The 8384-nt window shown below is 43.7% G+C and overlaps 1 protein-coding gene across 2 annotated transcripts in view; it reads left to right on the top strand.

Moving 5' to 3' along the window:
- Positions 1-6993: 6993 nt before the first annotated feature.
- Positions 6994-8384, top strand: part of LOC114609618 (PRAME family member 8-like) — a 7176-nt gene continuing 5785 nt past the window's right edge. For both annotated transcript variants that reach the window (XM_028753992.1, XM_028753993.1), the window contains exon 1: positions 6994-7228. The gene's annotated coding sequence lies outside the window, so the exon portion shown is untranslated. The remainder of the gene's footprint in view (positions 7229-8384) is intronic.

Below are 8384 nucleotides of genomic sequence, written 5' to 3' on the forward strand. Positions count from 1 at the left end.
TCTTTCTTCCTTTCCCTCCCTCCCTCCCTCCCTCCCTCCCTCCCTCCCTCCCTCCCTCCCTCCTTCCTTCCCTCCCTCCCTCCTTTCCTTCTCCCCTCTTTCCCTCCTTCTTTCCCTCCCTCCATTCCTTCCATTTTGTTTTATTTTGCTTTGTTTTGTGACAGGGTTTCTCTGTTGTGTAGCCCTGGAACTTGCTGGCCTTGAACTCAGAACTCTGTCTACCTCTGCCTCCTGTGTACTGGGATTTTCAAACAGTTCCACCAACTGTGCAGCACGCATTGAAATATACGAGCCTGTGGGGGCTCTTTTCGTTCAAATCACCACAGAGTGGACAGGCAGTTTTTCAAGTCATCAGCTTCTCACAGTGTTGTTGGGGCAAAGGTTTCCACTTCTGAACCCTCTCCTTTCAACCTTGGACTGGATCCGGGAAGTACTTGAAGGTTGCCTATCACCTTAGTCTAGTTCATTAAAGATATGGCAAGGACCCTGGCTAGTTCAATTTCCCTTGTGCCCAGTGAAGAGCAGACCCCATCCTCTGTCTCAGACCATATATTTCAGAACTCATTGTGTGTATTCCAAAAACTCATAGTTTCCATCTGCTTCAGGTAAAACAGGAAGACATCACATGACAGGACAAGACTAATGTATAGTTTGTTTCATACACATTAGGATGGGCTGTTTGCCTGAGCCTCATCTGCAGCCCTCCCCTCCATCCCTTTCCCCTTGAGTCCATCCTGATCCTACTTCTAGTGCATGAAGGAAGACACAGGCATAGTCTCAATGCATGGAGGCTGTACCTGCTCTAAGCTTTTCTCTGTACCCAGTTGTCCCTTTCAGACAACTCAACATTGTCGAGGGCCTCTGAAGTCCTCTAAGCTAGTGCCATTAGAAGCCTCTGATCTATCTTGGATTTTTCCTGACCCCAGGGGTGTCTTCCCCTCATAATAGGGACCTCCCTCCCATAGTACTTGGTTATTATTCACTTAGAATGAACCTTCTGTGTAATCAGCATATCCACTATACCTGATATTGCTGGTAAGGGTACTTCCTGTGGTGGTAGTCACTATGGCTCCCACAGGAAGGGGAGGGAGGGGGAGGGAGGGTAAGGGAAGGAAAGGGAAGGAAAGAGAGGAGAGGGCAGGGGAGGGGAGAAGAGGGAAGGGCCAGGCTCCCATCATCTCTGGTAGTGTGTTAATTTAACTGCCAGAGAAGCCTCTTTGAACAGTGGTGGAAAGAGGTGCTTTAGCAGGTCCTGCAGAATGGAAATGGCCAAGGCCCGGTTCCTCAGCAGGCTTTCCACTGCAGCTGCAGGAGTGTGGATAGGGCCAGGAAGTTCATCCTGATGCATCTTCAGGCAGGAGGATTCTGGAGAAGCATTTCCAGAAAAGACAACCCCCTTCTCCCTCACCACAGGATGACATCAGGGCCAGAGTCCCTTTTGTGACATTGGAGGAGAACTCAGGAGATCCCATTCCAGTCAGTCTTTAATGATGTCAAAGCTGTGGTGTCCTCCTTGGCAGCACGGTAAACTCAAAATCTCCTGAGAGCTTTACATCACCATCATTCCACCCATTCTCAATCTCTGCTCCTAAACCCTGTTCTGCGGGGTACAGGAGACAGTGCTGAGCCCCATCCTTTAAGGTGAACCATCTCTGATCTCTCACCCCCTCAAGGGAAAATGAAGGTCATACATTCAGCCTACATGCACTCTCTAGTCAACTGATGGGACTGGCTGAGAACAGCTGAGCAGAATCTGTGACATGAGTGGACTTACTAATAAAATTGTGTGTGTATGCTCACGTGCGAGTGTATACCCATGAGTACAGGTCCCCACAGAGGCTAGAAGACAGAGTTGGATCCTGTGAAGCTGGAGTCACATGTGAGGTTGTGAACTGCGAAGTGTGAGTGCTGAGAGTCAAACTCAGATCACCTGAAAGAGAAGCACAAACAGGCTCTTAATTGCTGGGCAGTCTCACCAGCTCCTGGTGCCCAGTTCCTTTTACTTTCAAGAGCTGTAGGATCTGCCATGCTTGTGCTTAGCTATATTCCAGCATTTAAGAGACTGAGGCAGGAGGATTGTTAATTTGATGCCAGTCTGAGGACACAGCAAGGTACCATCTAATCCAAGCACAAGAGTGTAACTTCAGATGAATGGCAGTTTAGTGTATTTACATTTATTCACTCGTGTGTGTGTGTGTGTGTGTGTGTGCACTTTTTTTTTTTTTTTTGGTTTTTCGAGACAGGGTTTCTCTGTGTAGTTCTGGCTGTCCTGGAACTCACTTTGTAGACCAGGCTGGCCTCGAACTCAGAAATCCACCTGCCTCTGCCTCCCAAGTGCTGGGATTAAAGGCGTGTGCCACCATCGCCCGGCTTAAAAAAAACAAACAAACAAAACAAAAAAAAACAAAGGGTCGGGAGTGGGAAAGACAAGGCACTCGAATGACACGGGATCTCCCCCAACACCTGGCATCTTGGATTTTTCCTGACCCCAGGGGTGTCTTCCCCTCATAATAGGGACCTCCCCCAACACCGGCAGGGCAGCGCGCGGGGTGTGTGTGCACTTAATATAATAAAACCTTTTTAATGTTGCATGCATGTGGAGGATTGAGGATAACTTGCAAGGGTTAGAGAGAAATGCTATTATTCATTCATTCATTCATTCATTCATTCATTCATTCATTTATTTTACAACCCAATAACAACCCCTTCTCTCTTCCCAGTATCTCCTCATGCAAATCTTGCCCCGTTCCACTATCTCCTTCTCTTTTGAGAAGGGGAAGCTCCCTCTGGGTGTCACCTCCTACACTAACACCCCCTTCCGCCCCATGACTAGGCACATCCTCTCCCCCTGAGGCCAGACAAGGCAGTCCATTTAGGGACCTTTAGCCACTTTTCCTGGCTTCTTAGAACCTTCTTACCTCCCCATCTGTATTACTGGGATTGCATGTTGAACTATCACATCTAACTAGAGGGCTGTATTTTAAAAACATCTGTACACAGGGCTATAGAGATGGTTCAATGTTTAAAAACACTGCTGCTCTTGCAGAGGACCCAAGTTCCATCCCCAGTACCCACATGGCAGTTCATAATCACATGTAACTCCAGTTGCAGGAGATCTGATACTCTTTTCTGACCTCCAAAGTCACAAGGCATACTTAAATATGTACTTTAAGGAAACAAATCCCTTTAGACTTGGTAGCTCAGGCCTCAAATCCTCAGCATAGGGTGTATGGATGTAGTCCCTCCACTGCAAAAAGGTCACCTCTCCCAAAATACATTCTAATCCAATAGTCCTTTCTCACGTGACAACAACAAATACAACCTTCTTTTGAAAGAAATTGTAGGGTAGGGTAGGGCTGTGGTGGAGAGGTCTCAGCAGTTAAGAATGTTTGCTGTTCTTTCAGAAGACTCATATCAGGCAGTTGACAGCTGCTTGTAACTCCAGTTACAGGGGATCTGACTCTGTCTAACCTCTGTAGACACCTGTATATACATAGCATACACTCACACACATATACATGTAAACTACAATAAAAATTAAGACTGTGGCTCAAGCCTTCTGTCCCAGTGTTCAGGTGGCAGAGGCCAGAGACCATGAGTTCAAGGTTCATCTTAGCTACATATGGTTTTAGAGGTCAGCTACAGGAGACATTGTTTCTAAATGTCAAAATCAAACACACACACACACACACACACACACACACACACACACAATCCAGGGGTACTAAAACAAACAGAACCAAAGCAAGATGTTTGAACAACTTAGCCTATAAGCCCAGTTACTGGGAGGCTGGGGTAAGGGTGGTGACAGACACATGCTTGACTTCCAGCACTCAGGAGTCAGAAAGAGGCAAGAAGATCTGCAAATTCTAGCCAACTTGAACTACATGGTCAGTGCCACGACAGTTTAAGCAAGATATAAAAACTCGTCTCAACAAAACAAAAACTGTTTAAATCTCATCAGGCACATCTCCAAGACTGGAGAGACCAGCCTGGTCTATACAGTGAATTCTACATAATAAAATAAAATAAAATAAAATAAAATAAAATAAAATAAAATAAAATAAAATAAAAACCCTACAAATTAACAAACAGAAAGCATTTGTATTGAATCAAAGGTTCATTGGGAACCAAAACCAGTCTTCAATCTGTATATGAAAAGAAATAGGAGCCAGTTTTCTTTGCCATCTTGGGTCTATGTACTCAGTGGATATGGTCTAGCCCAGGTGAGATGGGCTGTCCCAATGCAGGTGGGTAACTACCAGATCTGGACAATGAAGATGGGGTTCCCAATCTAGCAGGAGCAGGCTTTCAGCCTTCCAAGTCTCTTCTCTGGTTCTTCTGAAGGCTTACAATGCTACCCACCCCTTAGCTGCCTCAGCTTCTAAACACAAGCTGTCATCAGATTGAATGTTTGCATTTCCTCCAGATACTTGTTGATGATAAGGGGATGGAGTGGATAGTCTCTTCTGTAACGATTTCCTGCTGAGCTGGGATGCTGTTGTCAGGGTCCAGGAAGGCTGGAATGTTGGTCAAGAGGCTGGGAAGGTAGGGAGTCAAGCTTTCTTGAGGGGCCAGACAATAATAATTTTTGGAAATTTGGGTGTGTCCAAACTGATCAGCTTTTTATGGAGAGATTGGATTGAGACTAAGGTGAAGGGCAATGGACCATTCTTGGGATTATTCCACAAATTCAGAGATTTACTTTCCTTCTATACCTTCTCTCTTACATTTATTTCATGTGTGTTAGTGTGTGTATGTATGTGGGCACACCTGTGCCATGGCATACTTGTAGATGTCAGAGGACAACTTCTGCTTTGAGTCAGGGCCTTGCTGTATGTAGTTGGTTTGAAATTCATTATGTAGCCCAAGCTAGCCCACAATTTTTTTTAAGCAAGTGAAACAGCAGAATTTTATTAGCCCAACCAAAATTTCCCATGCTAATATTAATGGTTACCAATTCAATACAAATCAAATTATTAATAAATAATAACTTTACATACATAATCACAAGTTGATAGCTTAAAAGCATTTATATCTTTTTAGGTGTTTATTTATTTGTGAGAAGACAGATTTCAGGACTCAATTCTCTCCTTCCACATATTTTTGATTTAAACAATTTGGTTCATATGAGTGATGTTAATATATTAGTATATTTCCATATCTGTTTCTTTTAAGTAGTTTCTTTAGTTCCTTCAAATACAAAGGCAGTAAGATTCAAGAGAAAAGTTGGATTGTATGAGGCAGGTCTCATTACCCATGAGCCATTTCACTCACACCACAGTCCCCACTCTCTAGTGCATGTTCTTTAGTCAGTGTGCTGACTGATGCTTTCTGAAGCATCCTCTATATTCTGGGGAACCTAGTGTGGCTTTGTCCTCAAAGCCAAGTCTCTTCATCATTTTAGAGCAAGGGTCTTCTATAGCCTGGGCTGGCATCATCCTTCATATTTAGCAAAAAATGACTTTGAACTGATCTTCCTTAAGTTTTTAGTTCTGAGATGACAAGCACACCCCCACAGTGTCCTGTCTGGTGCAAGCAGTGCTTGCTGGATGGTGAACCTTTGAGTGCTGGGCAGCAACTGCTTTATACATTGAGCGCTCTTTCCAGGCCCTTTGCTACAATATTAATGGATACAAGCCATCCTCTTTCCTCAGCCTTCTGAGAAGACATCACAGCAGATGACTGGTAGAGCATTTAGCTCAGCCCCTGATCCAGAACATACTCATAATTTTGCCAATAATAATAATAACAATAATAATATCAGCTTTTAAAAATATTTGTCGGGTACAGATTAACACTCCCATCCCCACTGACTCATACTTAGAACTGGATGGGTTACAAACGAATACAATCCAATCCCAGGAAGAAGGTGGAGATAGATTTCCTGAGAGTTGGAGTTCCAGATCAACCTTAGGTACAGAGCATGACCCCATCTCTTAAGTTTTAAGTCTCAGACCCTGGGACAAATGGCTGAGGTGCCTATTTAACATATCCATGTGGACCTGTCCGGCATGTTCTCCCAGCATCCCTCAGGCCCTACTTGTTACAGGATATGGTTGGCATACCTCACCTTCTACCCCAAATTCTCCAGTCCATGCCTTTGGTTGCCCTTTTCTATATAACCCAGCCATTTTGGTCCCCCCCCTCCTTCCCTCCCCTCCCCTCTCAATGGCTCAGGGGTCATATCCACTCTGACATCTCCCAGCTGTCTCTACCTATGCCCATACTATGCTATACTTTCCTTTTCATCTGCAATAAGCCTTCTCCTCCACCATACTTAGAAGCAGCCATGTCCTTATTTTTTCATTCATGAAAGAAATTCAAAACGAAGTGAATAAACAAGCAAATAAATAAGTAAAACAAATATAGAAATCAAACTGAATGGAGTGAATTAACGCATCGGCTCTGACTTTCACGGAATCTCAGTTTTTTTTTTTTAATTATTTTTTTTGAGACAGAATTTCACTACATAGTCCTGGCTGTATTGGAACTCAACGTAGAGCAGGCTGCTCTGGACATCACAGGGATCCGCCTGAATCGGCCTCTGGAGTTCTGGGATTAAAGGAGCGCACCGTTTGTTTCTCGCGGTTTTCAGGAGTTTTTTTTTTTTTTTCTTTTCCTCCTCTCAGTGAACTTGGCTTTCCCTCAACAGAGATCCGCCTGCATCTGCCTCTCCGCGGCGGGCGCGCGGTTTTCTAGGCTTTTTTCTCATTTTTTTCTTTTTCACGGAGAATAAGTTGTCAATCAATAAAGAGACAGGAAACGCCCAGACGTGGCGGAAACTCAATCATCCAATCAGCGGACGGCTTGTGGTTGACAGGCGGGGCTATAAACCGGAAATGTGAGACAGAATACGCGGAGGGGGGGGGAAAGCAAGCTTTAGGCCGGAAATGTAAAGACGGAACCCGGAGGAAATAAGCTTCAGGCCGGAAGTGTGAGACGGAATGCGGATGAAAACGCTTCAGGCCGGAAGTGTGAGACGAGATGCGGTTGAAAACGCTTCAGGCCGGAAGTGTGAGACGAGATGCGGTTAAAAACCGCTTCAGGCCGGAAGTGTGAGACGAGATGCTGTTAAAAACGCTTCAGGCCGGAAGTTTGAAGTGAAGATGGATATAAAAGCTTCAGCGAAGCTCGGGGAGATACTCAACAGCACTTGGAGGCCGAGCTTGGAGTGACTGCCTGGGTTTGCTGGGATTCTGAGTTCTGCCATCAGTTCTAGTTTCTGGTAAGTCAGTCACCTCCATAAGGGCACAGTTTTGATTGAGGGTGACTTGACTCAGGATGCCAAGAAACTGATTTCTTCTCTTCACAGGAACAGATCGCAGGCATTGAGTTTACTAATAGTGAAGTTTGCCATCATCTTCGAACTTAATTTGTTGGTTTCATTTATTAATTTTATTTTATCTGAGACAGGGCCTTACTTTGCTGCCCAGGCTCACCTAGAATGTATATTAGCCAAGAGTGCTTTTTAATTACCTGACAATTCTGCTTCTGCCGCACTAAGCTGGAACTACAAGCTTGGAGTTAATGGAATATCTAGAATTATTCCTTGGTTTGTGTCAAGTTAAAATTTACTTTCTTTGGTTTTTTAGATGTGGCCTTAGTCTCTAGCTCAGATTGGCTTCAGACTGCCTCACCCTTCTGAATGTTAGAATTAAAAGCCTGATTCAATATTTCAGGTGTATTTTAATATTTCTTTTTTCTTTTAGAGACAGAGTCATATGCAGAACATGTTGACGTAGAAGTCACAACACATTTTATTTGAAATGGAGTCTTATGTAGTCAAGGATCCAGATCATAAGACTCTCATATCCGATTTTACATTTTTTAAATTTATTTTAATTTTATTTTGAAGACATGGTCTTACCTGATCCTCAATTCCATCTTCTCAGTGTTTGGATTTTATTTACTTATTTATTTACATACTTACTTTGTTTTTTTAAGACTGAATTTCTCTATAGCCCTAGCTGTCCTGAAACTTGCTTTGTATGCCAGGCTGTCTTGGAACTCACAGAGATCCACTCACCTTTGCCTCGACTGTTTGGATTTCAGGCATGCAGTACCATGTCCAGCTAATGTCGCCTACTGACTTTAAATTTTTTTAAAGGCAGAGTCTCATTTAAGCTTAGGCTGGTCTCAATCGGACTCCTGGCCTTCCAACTCTACGTTTGATCAATTACCTTGGAATTCCTTAAATTATACTTCATAAGTTAGTGTTTTGAAATTTGAAATATAAATTGAGATTTGTTTTCTTTCTTTCTCTCTCTCTCTCTCTCTTTCCTTCCTTCCTTCCTTCCTTCCTTCCTTCCTTCCTTCCTTCCTTCCTTCCTTCTTTCTTTCTTTCTTTCTTTCTTTCTTTCTTTCTTTCTTTCTTTCTTTCT

The sequence above is a fragment of the Grammomys surdaster genome, unplaced genomic scaffold, assembly GCF_004785775.1.
Source record: "Grammomys surdaster isolate TR1022 unplaced genomic scaffold, NIH_TR_1.0 125977, whole genome shotgun sequence".
Taxonomy (NCBI): Eukaryota; Metazoa; Chordata; class Mammalia; order Rodentia; family Muridae; genus Grammomys; species Grammomys surdaster.